Source organism: Eptesicus fuscus, chromosome 13 (genome assembly GCF_027574615.1).
Source record: "Eptesicus fuscus isolate TK198812 chromosome 13, DD_ASM_mEF_20220401, whole genome shotgun sequence".
NCBI classification, from domain to species: domain Eukaryota; kingdom Metazoa; phylum Chordata; class Mammalia; order Chiroptera; family Vespertilionidae; genus Eptesicus; species Eptesicus fuscus.
Window position 1 is genome coordinate 53,709,334 of NC_072485.1, and position 18,902 is coordinate 53,728,235.

Below are 18,902 nucleotides of genomic sequence, written 5' to 3' on the forward strand. Positions count from 1 at the left end.
TTCAAGTGTTCAACAGTCAAAGGTGGCTAGTGGACAACACAAGATTAGAATTTATGACGAAAGTAACTAAAAGCATGATAAATAAGCTTCATTACTTTCTTTATGGTAAGGAAAATTTATCTTCCCAAAAGTCATAAAGTATTTATCTTCCCTCAGGTCAATAAAGTATTTCAAATATCTAATAGTTATTTTTCAGAAGGAAATTTTATATTTTTAAGTCCCACAAATGTCACATAGCCTTTTAACTAAAGCCTATCTTATCATCTTTGAAAACTTTTTAAAAATATATCATTTCCAATTAATCTTTTCTACAATTAGAAAAACTTTAACATTTTATAGAGAAATATGTTAACAGTGCCACTGGCCAGGTAGGATAAATTACAAAAAGATTAAATATTTAAATGTAATAAAAGGTAATAAAATAAAAAGAAAACAGAATGCCTATGTAACCTTACAATGAAAGGAGGCTACCCTAATAAGGCAAACAAGTACCACTGAATTTATTAATTTCTTCAATAAATATTTATTGGGTGTATACTGTAAGCCGTCAGTCGGACATCCCCCAAAGACTCCTGGACTGCAAGAGGGCGCAGGCCAGGCTGAGGGGACCCCTCTCACCTAGTGCACAAATTTCGTGCACCGGGCCTCTAGTTTCACAATAAAAGCACTATCACATATTTTAAATACCACATTTTCATATCTACATTATGAAATGTGAAAAATAACAAAGAATACCTATATTATAAATAGTACATGGGTATTTTTTGCCTACATGTGGCAAATTATGTAAACACAAGTTCAACTTTTTAGTGATACCATATAAAAATACAATTAAGAGCTGTACTGTCCCTTTTCATTTGCCAATCTATAGGCTAAATTAAGAACACCACCCTTACTCATTAAGAGATGGAGAAAAGGATAAGTAAGACTGCAAAAGAAAACAAACTATAAAATACGGTTTCTCAAATTTTCACCATTAAGTGAATTACTTAATGGGCATTGCACATATTATCAGTTTATGTAAAAATATTCATTATATTTTAAAACGCAAGTAAAACATTTAAAAATGAATAGTAAGATATTCCTATCAGTGAGAGATGACTGTACACTCTCACCATCTTATGTATATCCAGTAAATCTTACTTCTTATTTGAATTAAATTAGAAAATACAAATTCAATTATAGCTTGTCAGGAAGGCAGCAATGTTTGGTGGTGGCTCTATCAGACAGTGATGGATATATTCATACAATCTTAGAGGCTCCTTTTCCCCCGCCATCTTGGAGCCTGGGGAGGTTTGCTGGGAACAGGACTTCTACAACAACAAATGTGTCTGGAAGACTATGGTCCAAGGCCATTTCTGCTGGCTGTTAAGTATGGGCTCTGGAACCTAAGGGAGCACACAGCTCTTCTTAAAACTGAAAGTATTTTATGCTTGAGATGAAACTGAATTCTATCTAGGCAAGAGATGTGTTTATGTGTACAAAGCAAAGAACAGCACGGTGACTCCTCGTGACAAACCAAACACAACCAGAGTAATCTGGGGAAGATAACTCATGCTCATGGAAACAGTGGCATGGCTCATGCTAAATTCTGAAGAACCTTCCTGCTCAGGCCAATGGACACAGAATCTGTGTAATGCTGTACTCCTCAAGGATTTAAACTTATTAAAAAGTAAATTTAAAAAAATGTTCTCTTGTGTTTGTTTTAAAAAATATAAGCTCGCCCCAGCTGGTTTGGCTCAGTAGATAGAACATCAGCCTGCGGACTGAAGGGTCCCAGGTTCGATTCTGGTCAAGGGCACAAGCCTGGATTGCAGGCTTGATCCCCAGTGGGGGACGTGCAGGAGGCAGCCAATCAATGATTCTCTCATCATTGATGTTTCTATCTCTCTTTCCCTCTCCCTTCCTCTTTGAAATCAATAAAGATATATATTTTTAAAAGTGTCTATCATTTAAAAAATATATAGGCTCTACCTTGAAATATTTCTAAATCTGAGCATTCCTTCTTTATATTCCAGTTACCTTCTTAAACCAACCATGATCTGTTGCCTTGATTATTGAAATAGCCTCATAGTCCGTCTCTGCCATCCCTCTATCTCCCACTTGTAGACTATTCTCAACACAGTAACCAAAGTAATTCTGAAACACCTAGATCTTTATACATAGCCCTTTGCTCAGAACTTTTAACAGCTCCTATCTTTGATCAGAGAAAAGGTAAAATCTTAACAATAGTCCATTAGACACTCTAATATCTGGCCCACCTATTACTTCTCTCCTGTTAACTCTCCTCTCTGCTACTGTCCCATCAGCATCCTTGCTCCTCACTATGCATCTCAGAGCTTTTGCTCTTCTGTTCCCTCTGACTGACCTTCCCCTGGATAGCTGAATGGATCACTCTCTAGCTTTCTTCAAGTTTTCGTTGAGAAGGTGACTTTTGAGTCAAGTCCTCACTAATAAGCTAGTTAAAACCGTTAACTTTCTCTAACTTCACCACCTATGCACTTTATATTCTCCTTAGAATTTAATACCATCCAGTATACTATATAATTTACTTATTTATTTTATTATCTAGCTTTCCCCTCTAGACTGTAACTTTCATGAAGCTGGGATTTATCTGTTGGGTTCACTCCTATATTTCAAGCACCAAGAACAGTCCTGAAATAAGCAAGTTTTCATTCAAATGTTTGTTAAATCAATAAATGAAATTAACTCTAATATGGACCAGATTAGGAAGCAACTATTCACTGTAGAGTATCTTTGGTAATCTGTAAGATGCTTAAAAGCACACAAAAATTTCATACTTAAAATGAGTATTTTAACCTACAATATTTTTAATCTCTTGTTGCATTTGTTTTCATTTGAAGTATTTGGAAGTCATCTTACCTATATCAAATAATAAACCATTACTTTCTTTCTCTGTGAGAAGAAAATCATTTGTGAATATTCTCAGAATTGGTTTTCAGAGACACATCGTCCTTTTTAGTCAGACCAAAACATTATTTTGAAGTACTTGTGGGAAATACAGTTCAAGTCTGCTGCTTGACAAGTAATACTAGGCCTTGGGTTCAACAAAGCAATCCTATCTAATGAAAGAGTAATATGCAAATTGACCATCACTCCAACACCCAAGATGGCTGCCCCTATGTGGACACAAGTTGGCCACCACAGGATGGCCAGCAGAGGAGGGCAGTTGGGAGGGACCAGGCCTGCAAGGGAGGGCAGTTAGGGGTGACCAGGCCAGCAGAAGAGGGAAGTTGGGGGCAACCGGGCCTGCAGGGGAGAGCAATTGGGGGGGACCAGGCCTGCAGGGGAGGGCAGTTGGGGGGGACCAGGACTGCAGGGGAGGGCAGTTGGGGATGACCAGGCCTGAAGGGGAAGGGTAGTTAGGGGTGACCAGGCCTTCAGGGGAGGGCAGTTAGGGATAATCAGGCTGGCAGGGGAGCAGTTAGGCATCAATCAAGCTGGTAGGGGAGTGGTTAGGTGCTATCAAGAAGGCAGGCAGGCGAGCACTTGGGAACCAGCAGTCCTGGATTGTGAGAGGGATGTCTGACTGCCCGTTTAGGCGTGATCCTACTGGGATCGGGCCTAAACGGGCAGTCGGACATCCCTCGAGGGGTCCCAGATTGGAGAGGGTGCAGGCTGGGCAGAGGGACACACACCCCCGTGCACAAATTTTGTGCACCAGGCCTCTAGTTTGGCTATAAAGACAGGAAAGTAGTTGAGACTGCCTTGGGAGAATGTGTAGAAAGGAGGGAGAGAAAGAGATAAGAAAGAAATCATGAGGAAACTAAAGGTCAGAGAACAATAACTGATAGGTATGAAGACTAGTATCAGAGAAATGAGGGAACAGAGCGTCCTAAGAAGAAAGCAATCAGTACTGTCAGAAACTACAGGGAGGTGACATAAGATGAGGACTGAAAAATATTTAGATATAAGCGCACACTTGTGATTATTTAGTTTTATTGGGATACAATTCACTTATAAAATTCACCCAGTTAAAGTATGCAATTCAGTTGTTTTTAGTATATTCAGAGTTGTGAATCATCACAACTACCAAATTTCAAAACATTTCTATCATCCGCAAAGAAATTCATAACCAGTCACTACTCATTTTCCCTCCCCCACGGAAAATCATTAGTGATTTTTAAAGAGGGCAGTTTATACAAGTGTGGAAAAATGAAAAATAGTACGGAATTACAAATAACAAGAGCATATTATTCTTAAGAGGACTAGGAGAGACAGGTAGAGTGGAAGAGGTGTCAGGAATGACTGTTTAAAGTAGGAAATGCCCGGCCGATGTGGCTCAGTGGTTGAGTGTCGACCTATGAACCAGGAGGTCACGGTTCAATTCCCAGTCAGGGCACATGCCCAGGTTGCAGGCTTGATGCCCAGTGTGGGGTGTGCAGGAGGCAGCCTATCGATGACTCTCTCATCATTGATGTTTCTCTCTCTCTCTCTCCCCCTCTCTCTTCTGCTCTGAAATCAATAAAAATATTTTTAAACAAATAAAATGGGAAAGGACTTCAACATATGGTAGGTTGAAGAGAAGGATTCAGGGAACAAAGACTCAAAGGTACAAGAGCTAGGAGATATATACTAGTTCAGATCCTGGGTTTGATAAATAACAGAATCAGAAGCACAGATGAAAGCACTTGCAAAGGAAGAGATAGATACCTTAGGACACTGAAGTGATAAAGGTAAGAAAACAATGGATGATTGGCAGTGGGGAAAAGCCACTGGTGGAAAGTATATTTAACTTTCATTATCTAAACTTTAATAGACTTTCAAATATTTCATCACTGGCAAGCTTTACTATTTTAAAACAAAACGGATAAATATGCAATAGCAGGATTTTCTCTATTAGGGAAAAAATGAAATTGGAACCATAAGCTGGACATAAGAAGAGGCTTCCCAGTTTCTTTACAAGTTAAAAATGGATGAGCTTAGCGTGGCTCCTGCATTCTTTAACCTCCACACCACACATAAAATTATGCTTTGCTCAAGTACTACAAACAATTAATAAAGGCCTTGATTCTCCCATTTTGACAAAAAGCAACAGCTACACTGTTGTCTAATTAGCACTGATAGTCATTATACTTACTACCTTCAACCCTTAGAAGCAACATTCTACACATAAAAGATTCATAACCAGGGCATTCATCCCGAATAACTTTCTATATCTACACATGTGTACAACTGTATATGTTTGGGTGTGGGACAAGGAAAGGGGAAATACAGTCACAGCAAGAGGTTCCTCTTGAAAGACATTTTAGTGACAAAGTAGTTTTCATTCTAACTCAGCAACCCAAGTAGTACTGCTTTGTGGAGATAATTGCTGAACTTTGGACTACTTTATTGTTCATTCATTTAACATGAATAATTAAATACACTCTAACATCACCCAATTCCAACATGACAAGTAACAGAAACCTTTTGTGCTAAGTCCTATGGTATGTGCCTCCATTCCAACTTGAATTAAGATAGGAAAAAATAAAACTGAGTAGCAACTGAGAACCCCCAAATAGGGAATAATAATAATGAAAAACTGATATGAACACTTCTGGAATTTTGCCCCCAAACTCCATTAATTTCTATGGTTAACAAAATCTTGATTTCACATGACACCAATTGCATGAAATTGCTAGTTTCGTAGAACAGTGATAAGAGAAAATGATGGACCCAAGCTCAAGTATCACACCTCCCGCTGTGTAATCTTATGCAAGCTACTTTATCTGCCTTTGTCTTAGTTTTCACACCTGTAAACACAGATCACATGTCACAGTGTTGTGTGGTTAAATAAAATTATATATATATAATGCCTAGTACGTAACAGAATTTAAAAATACATCTGTCAAGCCCCGGCTGGTGTTTCTCAGTGGATAGAGTGTTGGCCCAAGCACTGAAGGGTGATAGGTTCGATCCCAGACCCTGGTCGAGCATGGTTGAGGTGTGTGCAGGATGCAACAAATCGATATTTCTTTCTCTCTCTTTCTCTTTCTCTTCCTCTCTCTCTCTGTCTGTCTTTCTATCTCTCTCTCTCTCTCCCTACACACACACACACTGCTTCCTTCCCTTCTACTCTCTCTAAAAAGTCAATGGAAAAAATATCCTCAGGTAAGGATTAACAAAAATAATAATTACAACATCAATCCAATTATTGGTCCTATCATTAAAAACCGAAGCTTACTGCCAATAAGCATATGAAAAGATGCTCAACATCGTTACTCATTAGTGAAATGCAAATCAAAACCACCAGATACCACTTCATACCTTATAAAATGGCTATAATTTAAAATAAAAAGACGAAAGAAAATAACAAGTGTTGACAAGGATGTAGAGAAATTTGAACATCAGACTTTGCTGATGGGAATGTAAAATGGTGCAGTCTTTTGGAAAACACTTTTATGTTTCCTCAAAAAAATTAAACAGAATTACCATATGACCACTCCTAAATATACACCCAAAAGAATTAAAAAACAGAGACTTATGAGATCTTGCTCCCCAGCATATGTCATCAATTTAGTTCAAATAAACTCATAAAAAATAAAAATAAATAAAAACAGAGATTATATACCTGTACACAAATGAACAACAGCATTATTCACAATAGCTAAAAGGTGCCTACAACCCAAGTATCCAACAAGAAAAGGGTATACAAAATGTGGTATATTACATACAATGGAATATTTATTTGACCATTAAAAGAAATAAAGTTCTGCCCTGACCAGGTGGTTCAGTTGGTTGGAGCATCACCCATACACCAAAAGGTTCATATCAGGTTCAATTCCCGGTCAGGGCTCATACCTAGGCTTGATCCCCAGTTGGGGCACATATGAGAGGTAACTGATCAATGTTTCTCACATGAATGTTTTCTCTCTCTCTCTCTCTCTCTCTCTCTCTCTGAAAGTCAATTAAAAAAAAGTCAAGTGAGGATAAAAAAAAAAAAGAGAATAACATTTTGAAACATGCTACAACATGTACAAAAACATTATACAAAGTTAAATAAGACAGACACAAAAGGACAAATATTTCATGATTCTACCTATATGAAATATCTAGAATGGGTAAATTCATAGAGACAGAAGGTAGATTAGCAGTTACTAAGAGCTGGAAAAAGGGGGAATGGGTAGTTACAGCTAAACGGTAACAGAGTTTCTGTGTGCGGTGAAAATTTTTTGGAAATACAGTGGTAAAAGTTGCACAACTTTTAAATATAATTAATGTCACTGTTAACACTTAAAAATGGTTAAACCCTGACCAGGTATGTCAGTTGGTTAGAGCGTTGTCCCAACATGCCAAGGTTGTGGGTTTGATCCCTGGCTAGGGTATACAATATACAATAATCAACCAGTGAATGCATAAAAAAGTGGAACAACAAAAACTGACATTTCTCTGTCTCCCTTCCTCTCTCTCTCTCTCAAATCAATACCTTTAAAAAAAATGGTTAATGCCGAAACCGGTTTGGCTCAGTGGATAGAGCGTCGGCCTGTGGACTGAAGGGTCCCAGGTTTGATTCCGGTCAAGGGCATGTACCTTGGTTGTGGGCACGTCCCCAGTAGGGGGTGTGCAGGAGGCACCTGATCAATATTTTTCTCTCATCGATGTTTCTAGCTCTCTATCTCTTTCCCTTCCTCTCTGTAAAAAAAAATCAATAAAATATATTTTAAAAAATTAAAAAAAAAATAAATGGTTAAAATAATAAATTTTATGTTACAGCACTTATAAAAGTCGTCTTGACAGAAACCTTCACTCAATTTTCCATTTTCTTTTTTTTATTTTATTGATTTTTTACAGAGAGGAAGGGAGAGGGATAGAAAGCTAGAAACATCAATGAGAGAGAGAAACATGGATCAGCTGCCTCCTGCACACCCCCTACTGGGGATGTGCCCGAAACCAAGGTACATGCCCTTGACCGGAATCGAACCTGGGACCTTTCAGTCCGCAGGCCGAAGCTCTATCCACTGAGCCAAACCGGTTTTGGCTCAATTTTCCATTTTCAAAAAACTTAATTCTAGAATCTTATCTCTGACAATTAGCAATCAATAGTTTACAAACATAAAAAAATAGGAAAACTAGATTGCTGTACTTTAATTTTTCTGTTATCTAAAACTGTTCTAAAAATTTATTTAAAATTTTAAGACAGCTATTGAATCTCAAAATTATTATGCTAAGTGAAAGAAGCCAGACTCAAAAGGCTGTATGTATACTGTATGATGCCAATTTATATGACATTCTGGAAAAGCAAAATTATAGGAATGACAAGAACAAAAATCAGTTGTTGCCAGAGACTGGAGGGTGAGTGCAGGGGACTGATTACAAAGGGTTATAAGGACACTTCTTGGAGTAATAGAAATATCCCATATCTTAATTGTGGTGGTAGTAGTTACACAATGTTGCTATTTCTCACAATTTATAGAGCTGTACACCTAGAACGGATGAATTTTAAGTAAATTATATCTCAATAAATATGATTTTTTAAAAATGTAAACAGTTAGGTTGTCATGTCATGCATTGATAAATATTCAAAAGATGACCCAAGCTCAAATATCACACCTCCCTCTGTATTCTGCAATACAGGCAGAATTCCAGTCTGATAAGTGTCATCATGAGTTTTAGTCAAATAAAACCAGGCTATGAAACCTGGAGCCAAAGAGCACCTTTTTCCAACTCAGAACACACTAAACTAAAAAGAGGAGTCAGAACAGTTATAAATTACATTAGAAACACATATAATGTAACTTAATAAATCAATTTGGCTATGGCAACTCATAGCAATATGGTTTTGTTGATAGGTTTAATTAGGTCTCCTTTAGTGCTTATCTTGGAGGGGAAATACAGGCTTCACATAATTACCAAAACTGCAAATAGAACATTTTAAAAAGTGTTTTCCTGTCCCCTAATTAGACAGGTATTTTCCTGTCTGTCTATCTCGCCCATCAACATCCATGTCCCCCCCACACTCCCTCTCCCCCAGCACCTCACCAGAAGGTAAGTACCTGCACTGATTGCTCTCTATTGTTTCCTCTCTCTGCACCCTTTTATCTTGAAAGAGGATTTTTGTCTTTGCTTTTTCCTCTCATTCCACAGCAGAACTGTGACAGTACTTAATCTCTTCCTGCTTCTTCTGTTATTTTCTGAAGGCAAACTGCCAATTTGTTTTTATAGGAAAACACTTTTTTTAAAGAGCCTGCTTCAGTACTGCAAAATATAAACCAATTTTCTTAACTCTACTATTCCTTTCTCTTCTCATAATTAAATTCCTTATCAAATCCCTACTCATTTCACAATAGGAACAAGCATTACTCTGCTTCTCATTTACAGTCATTGACCTCTCCTTTAGTCCTCTTAACCGTGTCTTCCATACTACTCAAGCCACGGGTTAAAAGCCTGTGCTAAGATTTCCATAATCATTCAGATAATATAAAATTGTGCCATTGGCATCTAAATTCTTTATAGCAGATGTCTATTTATTCTCATCTCTTACCTCACCTATGTCCTGTCCTTATCTTTTCAAATAAAGCTTGCAAATCCTTCCTTACTTATTTTCTCTTATCTAAATTTCTCCCCAAGTTATTCTCTGTGCATTGAAATAACTCTGTCCTTGACACCTCATCACCTTTTCCTACACCAACCCTTTAGGACTTAAATTCTTGCCAGAGCCAGCATGGCTCAGTGGTTGAGCCTCAACCTAAAAATCAGGAGGTCACAGTTCCATTCCTGGTCAGGGCACATGCCTGGGTTGCAGGCTCAAGGCAGCTAATCAATGATTGTCTCTCATCATTGATGTTTTTATCTCTCTCCCTTCCTCTCTGAAATCAATAAAAATATATTCTAAAAAAGATCTCAATTCTTTATTTAAAAAATCTTGCCTCGTTAACTCTCATCTTTTTTTACCATACCTATAGTATCCCTTTACAGCTTTTGTTTCCCATTAACAGGTTTTTATAACTACTTGTAGTTGGTCTCTCCTAAGTGGAATATAAACTCCCCAAAGGTAGGAAGTATCCATTATTTTATACATACTCCAAAATCTGGTAAGTGTTATGCATCTAAACAATGAAGTACTACAGTATATGAAGAGATGCACTGAAAAAATACTAGGCTTAGCATTGTAAGACAATGTTCAAGCGGTGCCTCTAATGGATTATGCTAAACAGTTACAAATTCACTGGGCCTCATTTTCCTCTTTAAGAAAATGAGAAAAAAGCCCAGCTGGGCCCTCGCTGGTTTGGCTCAGTGGATAGAGTGTCGGCTTGCGGACTAAAAGGTCCCAGGTTCGATTCTGGCCAAAGGCACATGCCTGGGTTGCAGGCTCAATCTCCCCCAGTGGGGGGTGTGCAGGAGGCAGCCAATCAATGATTCTCTCTCATCATTGATGTTTCTATCTCTCTCCCTTCGTCTCTGAAATCAATAAAAAATATATATAAAAAAGAAAAAAGCCCAGCTGGTGTAGCTCAGTGGTTGAGCATCAACCTATGAACCAGGAGGTCATGGTTCCATTCCTGGTCAGGGCACATGCCCAGGTTGCAGGCTCGATCCCCAATAGGGGGTGTGCAGGAGATAGCCAATCAATAATTCTCTCTCATCATTGATGTTTCTATCTCCTTCTCCCTCTCCTTTCCTCTCTGAAATCAATAAAAATAAGAAATAATTGTAAGCCCTAACGGGTTTGGCTCAGTGGATAGAGCGTTGGCCTGCGGACTCAAGGGTCCCAGGTTCGATTCCGGTCAAGGGCATGTACCTTGGTTGCAGGCAAATACCTAGTAGGGAGTGTGCATGAAGCAGCTGATTGATGTTTCTCTCTCATCGATGTTTCTCTCTATCCCTCTCCCTTCCTCTCTATAAAAAAGTCAATAAAATATATATTTTTAAAAATAATTGTAAAAAAAGACTTGCCTTGTTTACTCACAGAAAATAAAGTCTGTGAAGGTAAAAAGCATCAGCTAAGTTATAATCAGCAATCAATACAAATACAAGGATATTATTTACTTTATCACTGTTAGTCATAGGTACTTGTTTAACATAAGGCTCTGGTGTTTTGTGTGTGTTTTTTTAAACCAAACTCAATGATTAGCAAATTTAGTGTATCAACATTGTACATAAATAATTGAACTGTTGTAATATAATACTAACAAAGACATATGCTTAAGAGTAAGGATGCTAATTATATCGTATCTTACGTAAATGCATTCTCAAGGTTAAAAGATAAATTCTTGCTGCTAAGCCTTCAAATCAATAAAAATCAAGAATGTTTAAAAACCTCACTCCCTTTTATAACTAAATAGCTGAACTTAAAATTTTAAGACATATGGAAGGGAGGGTTTTTTTTTAATATGTGGGTGTTTTTTAATTGATTTTGGAGAGAGATAAAGGGAGAGGGATAGAGAGATAGAAACATCCATGAGAGAGAAACATCTATTAGCTGCCTCCTTTAAGCCCCCTACTGGGGGTGGAGCGTGCAATCTAGGCATATGCCTTGATCGGAGAATCAAACCCAAATGACCTCCTGGTTCATGGGTTGAAGCTCAACTACTGCGCTACCCTAGCTGGGCTAAAAGGTCGTTTTAAATTACATAAATCTCCTTAACTGCCTAAAATGTTCATGTGTACTGTCCTATTGTGTTTTGAACCCATCACATGTTGTAACGAACAGATATAAAATATAAAGGCACAAAATAAAAATATAAAAAATGTGACTCCACCACAGAGACAAGGTAAACAGTTTCTTCTAGTTCCATGTGAACAACCTGAAAGATACCCTACAGCAATATCATTTCCAAATATGACCATAATGCCAATAAAAAAGCATCTAAATGAATACTATCAAAATGATCAGAAATTAGAAATGACTTTCACATTTTCCTTTTCAAGCAGGAATCTAAGATAGAAAATAAGAATTTTTATACTTTAGATCTGCACTGTCCAATATGGTAGCTACTAACCATGTGCAACTATTGAGTGTTTGAAATGTGGGTAGTCCGAATTGAAATATGTTGTAAGTGTAAAGTGTACACTTACAAAGAATGCACTCATTCCCTCTCCATCTCCCAGTCAGGTGATCACATCCTTTTTAGTACTACTTGGATCTACTACTGTCCTTAAAACCATAATGTTATAATTTGCATGTTTGTCTCCCCCAGATAAACTAGAGAACTTGAGAACAAGCACTGTCTCATTCATTTTTCTAGCCCTGGAACCACTGGAGTGCCAGGCACCCTTAAAGGGCCCCTGAAAACAATAAGATCTTTCACAGGGTAAAGTTTTAGCCCTACTGCGGTACAACTAACAAATCAAAACATGTACTAGATGAATGCACAGCACTAATACATTCACCTTTATCATTTGCCTGCCTAAAATTCTTTTTAGAATATGGCAAATATATAATAAAATGGTTCATTTATGTTATCAAAACAATACAAGTTACAAAGCATTTAAAAAATGCTTTGCACTACTGCTCTGAAAAGTTTGGTCTGATGCTCTGATAAGAAGTCTAAGCTCTTGGGAAATCCAACACCCTCATTAGGTGTAAGTTCGCTTACTGAATGAGCTTACTAAGTAAGAATATTGTGCAAGATGAAAGACAGATTCCTAGACATGGGAACTGATACTGCCATCTTCAATTAATATGAAATTTTGGAACCATTCATGGCGGAAGGGAGAAACAATCGTATGTTAATATACAGCTAATTACATAATAGTTTCTAAAATTCCTAAATGCAAGCATGCCAACTTTCATATTCTATAAAACAGAAAAAAAACTGTTGAGACTTATGGTTGAACACATTAAAATATATCGCTTGCCAAGAAAAATGGCAAGCAACATGCAAACAAATAGCAACAGAGATTTTCATCAGAAAAAAAAAATTGCTTTAGAATCTGTTAATTTAGGCAAAATAACTTGTGGGAGCTCTGTATGTGCTTTGTACCGACATAAAAATCACTTTTGAATTAAGTGTGAGTTAAATAATAAAATTTCTATTTTCATTCCGTCGTAATGCTTTTCAGTATTCAATGACCTCAACTAAGGCACTTCGGTCTAATTTGCTACCAGGAATAAGAGCACCAACCCCAACTACTACCTACGGCAGAGCTGCTAAGTCTCCTAGGGAGACTTGGCCACAAGCCAAGGAGGCAAAGGTCCAGTCTCTCCTGGAACCAGTGCTCCCGGGCCTCCTAACGTGCAGTCTTCCCCCTTTAAACTGTCTTTGCCACTCTTCCAATAGCTTTCTTTTGTCTGAATCTCTCCTCACCTATGGCTTTGATGCTCCCAATTTGTTAAAAAAAAATCTTCCCAATTGCCTGACACCCCCTGGAAAGACTTCAGGCTATCCCTTTAATAGGTAATCTTGTTCAAAGAGGAAGGCCTCTTTCCTGACACTCACCACCCACTGTTACAAATAAAAATATAATTACAGCCTCCCCTTCTATCGGGAGGCTACCGGGAAAGAACTACCCCAGATTCTTCCACGTTCTTGAGCCCCAGACTTTTCCTCCTCGCTTAGTCGATTTCCTTCCTCATTTCCCTTCTCAAACCCTGCTCTCCACTCCCGAAAAGAATCCCACAGCTAGAGAGTCTCGTTCTTAAAGCCAAACCATTTAGTGAGGAAAATAAGGATGTGCTGCTTTTTTTTCCCTTCAATTATTTATTGTTCCTCCGTCACTCAGGAAGTTCATCGGACCGCCCTCCCAGAAAGACGATGCGCTAAATACACATTGAAATAAACAGTCTTCCCCCAAGCAAGTGGTTTCGCGGCAAAAAAAAAAAAAAAAAGGCAACCTCGGGGAAGTGGGATGGAAAAAAAAGAATCATTAGCCCCCAAAGCCCGAGGTGGGAGGGACGACAAGGTGAAAAGGGGGTGAGGGGAGAGGACAGAAGCGAGAAGTGTAATGCACAGTCGCCAGACTCAACCACTTAACATTTCGTTGAGAAAACCACCGGCCATAGAGACTCCAGCCCGGTCCCCAGGGACAAGGGGGTGGCCTTCCCTTCCCCTTTGGGGCTAAACCAACTCCCAGCCCCCCGCCCCAGCTCCCGATAAGAGGGCCTGGTGGGGGCGCAGGCCCCTCGCACCTTCGGCGGGGCAGTCGGCAATGGCCCGAGTGGAAGCCAGGCCCGGAGGGAGGTGAGTCGGGCTGGGGCAGCGTCAAGAGGACGGGATGGAGGGTCAGAGGCGGGCACCCGCGGGACTGGCGGCCGCGGCGGGGACCCTTCCATCCCGGAATCCCCGGGGGCCCTCGCCGCCCTTGCGGAGCTGGGTTCCAGGGACCAGCCCCCGCCGCACCCTCCGCTCCTCACCTCACGCTGCCTGAGCCTCCGTTTCCACCACAACCCGAGCCGCAGCCGCCGCCACTCTCTGAGCCATTTTCCGCTCAGCTGCCTCAGCCGCCGCGGAAAGCTTCGGCGGACTCCGCGGCCAGCCAAGCACAACACGTCACTTCCGGTCGGGGAAGCGCCGCCTCCCGCGCCCAGGCTGCGTGCGGATTGGCTGGTGCGGACGGCCTACCTGAGGCAGCGGGGCGGGGCTTGGGCGCGTCTTGCGAGGTGCCAGCTCTGACGGTGGGTGCCAGGGTCTGGCTTTCCACCCGGGAATGCTGAGCGAACTCTGGACGCCTCGCACCTCAGCCCCTGAGAGGGGAGTGGGGCCTCCGTGGAGCCGCTGACGTGCTTTGTTGTTTCCGTGCCCTCTCGGGGACTCCGCGCTCGCCTCCGTCCGGGCTGCGGCTCCTAGATGCGTGGTCTCCGCCCCAGGCCGCGCCGAGATCAGTTTGTGATGGGAAGACTGAAAGGAACGGACCAGATACTTGGACCGATTTCTCACGGTGGAGCGGGTGCTTGTGAGGTGTGTGGTTAGGGACCCATAAGGTGGATGTATAAAGCGCTCATTGAATCCTCACAACAGCCGGGTAAAGAAGCCCAATAAGTCCCAGCCAGTCGTTTCTTTTCTACGTAACAAACTATCTTCACATACAATCTCCATAATACCTTTCTCGTGATCACTGAATGAGAGAATGCGTCTAAAGCGGTTTGCCCTCAAATGTTAGATTAAAAAAAAAATTACATACCCACGTCAAGCAGGTAGGAGAATTATCCACATTTACAGATGATGAGGCTGGGAACACGATTCAAATTGGGTACCTGTTAGAGAGTGGGAATTTTTGAGCATGCTTCCAGAGAGGCCATGGACTATGCCCCAGATAGAGATGTCACTGCTGACACTAGGCCAGGCCTTGAGATAGGGTCTCATGGCCCCTTCCCAGCACGTAGGCTTTCTTTCATAGAACACTGTCAGCTTTCTGAAGAACAGGATGACCCTGTGAATAACATGGTCGTCATTGGCATGATCCTGACGTTGCTTGGGAAAAACTGTTTTGTCTTGGGTTACTTGTTCTGCAAAAACCGGATGTGGTTAATGTGCTTAAAAGCGGTCCTACACAAAGGGTCGCTGCTGCTCTCTGGTCTCCCCGCGTGGAGAATGGCAGAGCAGTCGCCGGGTTGTCCGGCCGCCCGGCCGCCCGGCTAATAAAGGCTCCCTAAATTTTAATTTGGTCTGGGCTCCAGTGGTCATTCACTCGCATCCGCTCCACAACAGTACCCACTCCAATCCGTAGCATTTTACAAGAGATTTCCCTTAAACAGTAAGAGAAAGGGGTTTGCTCCTTCCAGATATTCACAATCTAATGTGGTACAGTGGTTTGAGCTGCAATTCTGTTTAAAAAACTTTTTTTCTAAATTTGTGAGAAGTCTGTAAGTAGAAGCTTATCTCCAACACACAATGGGAAAGAAATCTAATATTTTTTTCTTTTTTGGGGGGCCGGGAGGATTTGAGGATTTGAAGTGGATGAGGTTCTCTAATTGCTGTAATAAATGTGCCTACACCTCCCAGGAGATGAGACTGGATAGAGTTGTTATTCTGTGAAAAGTTTAGAAGCAACTGGCTACCAACTCTAGTCCAACCACCCTTCCTATTCCTAACTTTCCAACCCCCTCCAGGCACACACACTTCCAAGCAGGCTTTACACACCCTGGAAGAATGTCCCTTAGGAATTCCCTTGGTTTCACAGCATTGTTCTACTTTATCTTCTCATCAAAGGAGGAATTTCGAGAATTGGCAGCTCTTTCATAAAATTAAATGGAGAGGGGAAACCCCATTTATCTTGGGGCTGGTATCCTAGCTTCTGCTCCAGAACAGAGTGTACCTTCAGAAAAAGAAGGAAGAGGCTTTGAGAGAACACTGTATCTTGGGGGAAGATTAACTTTGACTTACTTGTATTTTTCTTAGGAGAAATATTTTCCCTGGGTTCCAACAGCAAAGGACCCTTGCTTGAGTGAGTTCCTTGTTGCAGTTCCACCTTCATTATTTACTTACTAGAGGCCCAGTGCAAGAATTCATGCACAGGTGGGGTCCAGCCTGCCCGGCCCCATTGGGGCGGATCAGGACTGGGCCTGTTGGGAGGAGGAGATGGTGGGAGGTTGGTCGGCCTGCCCCAATCAGGACCCAATCAGGGGCAGGCTCGTGGGGGAAGGGGCCCCGCCCCCTATTGGGGGGGATGGGTCGAGCAGGCCAGGGGGAGGGGCTGCAGGCGGATCAGATTGTTGGGGCCCATTGGGGGTGGGGCCGGCCAGGGGGAGGGGCTATGGAAGGTTGGCTGGCCACCCCGCCCCCTATTGGGGTGGGGGGGGCGATCAGGGGCGGGGCTGGTGGGGGAGGAGGAGGGCATTTGCCCACTGGCCCCGCCCTTGATCAGGGTGGGAGAGTCCTATCTGGGGCTGCCGGGGAGGGGCCACTGGAGGTTGGTGGGCGGCCCCACCATCTGATCCGGCAGTTCGCTGGCCACACTGGGCATCATAGCGGCTGGTTGTTTCGGTCATTACCGAACTGCTTGAGCCAATTAATCAGAGACGGGTTGAATCATATATGATCATTTATTCCAATACTGCCAACAGTACGGAAGAGCAGCAGGTCATCCACAAAAATCTGTTCTGCCCCTTCCTATAAGCCAGCTGCTTATATGGGTAGAAAAGCAAAGATTACATGGGAAAGTAAGAATTATAGGCATGGGAAAGAATTACAGGCATGGGCAAGGTGTAATGGTTACAGGTTACAGGCAATGCAGGGTGGGGGGTGGGGTCGAAGAGGGTGGGTGCCTCTGGGATTAGATTGTTTCAGCCAATTACCCAACCCCACAAGATCCATTCCAATGGAGTGTCTTTTTGGATTGAGTCACCAGCACCCATCCTTGAACAATTTAAGCAAGATTACAGGCAAAGTTACACCAGGCAAAAAACACCCTTGTGTACAATATTTACAAGTGCACACAACAGACAGACAACCATCTGTGGCTTACCGTGCACAGCCAGACCTTACCGTGCACAGCCAGACAGCGTTATCTCAACCCCAAGCAGATCAGGCTCAGGTGTGGGGCCAAGGCAAGGACCTTGAGAGGCCATTTGCAACCAGGAGCTGATCTGGCTCACCACACTGGGGGTGGAGTGGAGTAGAGGGTGGTAACAGACAACTGACTTCCCCCATTACAGAGTTACAGAATGCTCGGCTCAACTTAGGTTTTAGGTAAGATGACGGAGATTGCTGAAGCTGTGGCTGGGACTCAAAACAGGAAAATTCCCGGCAGTGCTGAAAATAAAGAGTCCACGCCTCAGCTCCGGGAAACCCCAGTCCAGGCAGCAAGCGGATCCCCAGTAGTCACCCAAGAGGACTCGCCACTTGTGTCCCACCAGAGTTGCCAGATGATGTAATCAGACAACCAAGGGGTCCGGACTGCCTGTCACTGCTTGAGCCAATTAAGCAAAAACAGGGCTGAATCATATATGAGCGTTTATACCAATACTGCTGGCAGTATGGGAGAGCAGCAGGTGATCCACAAAAATCTGCTCTGTCCCTCTCCATAAGCCAGCTGCTTATATTGGATAGAAGGACAAAGATTCGTGGGAATGTAAGAATTACAGGCATGGGAAAGTAGGCATGGTATAATCGTTATAGGTTACAGGCAATGCAGGCTGGGAAGGTTGCAGAGGGCGGGCACCTCCCCTCCCCACCCACCACCACCACCAGATTACAGGCCATAGGGGCTGGGGTTGCAAAGGACAGGCTGGAGGGTGCCTCTGGGACTAGATTGTTTCAGCCACGAGGTTGTAAATCATTCCATAATGGTAGGCAGTTCTCAGGAAAGGAGACTGGACTGCATTCCAATGTTAGCTCCCATGTCCCAGGGCAAACAACTCTCGGCCAGGTTAGAATATGCTTTTTCTAATCAGAACAGAAAAATCACAGTTAACAGAGCATGATTCATATTTCTTATAATTGTAGCTATTCTATTCTGCCCCTAACACTAGATCTGTAAAAGGACCCTTGCCCAACCATGCTGGTACTCATCAGATTTCCTGCCTCTAGGAATGTGAGAAATAAATTTCTATTGTTTATAAGCAAAAAGAAGAAGAAGAAGAAGAGGAAGAAAGAGTTTGGTGTTTCTTCAGATCTCAAAAGAGCAGCTTTTAAACTGCCAGGTATCAAGAATCTGAACTCTCTTAGCATATCTTATCTGCCTGGCAACGGGCATATGAAGATGCATGTATAAACAACAGAAACAGACTCCCAGAAGAAAGTGCATGCTGGTGCTGCTATCATTTGAAACCAAACAGAAGATAGCTGGCAGCTATTTCTCCTTTCCCTTCTCCCACTGGCATCTGTCATGTAAGAATGTCCAAACCTGTAGAGAACTTTATAAAAATTTACTTGAGCAAAACAGGATATACCTGAAGGCAAGATCTCAACAGACTGAGAAAAATGCTTCTTAGAATGACACTTTGCAGTTTCTTATGCATTTAGAATTAAGGAGGGAACAAAGGAAGATTACATGAAGGTGGGATAAAGCAAGGTAGGGAT

At 41.8% G+C, this 18,902-nt stretch overlaps 1 protein-coding gene across 1 annotated transcript in view; it reads right to left on the reverse strand.

Annotated features, from left to right (window-relative positions):
- The window catches only part of PIK3C2A (phosphatidylinositol-4-phosphate 3-kinase catalytic subunit type 2 alpha), a 92,636-nt gene extending 78,277 nt beyond the window's left edge, over positions 1-14,359 (reverse strand). Inside the window, exon 1 of the mRNA XM_008150990.3 lies at positions 14,297-14,359. The gene's annotated coding sequence lies outside the window, so the exon portion shown is untranslated. The remainder of the gene's footprint in view (positions 1-14,296) is intronic.
- Between the last annotated feature and the right edge of the window lie 4,543 nt (positions 14,360-18,902).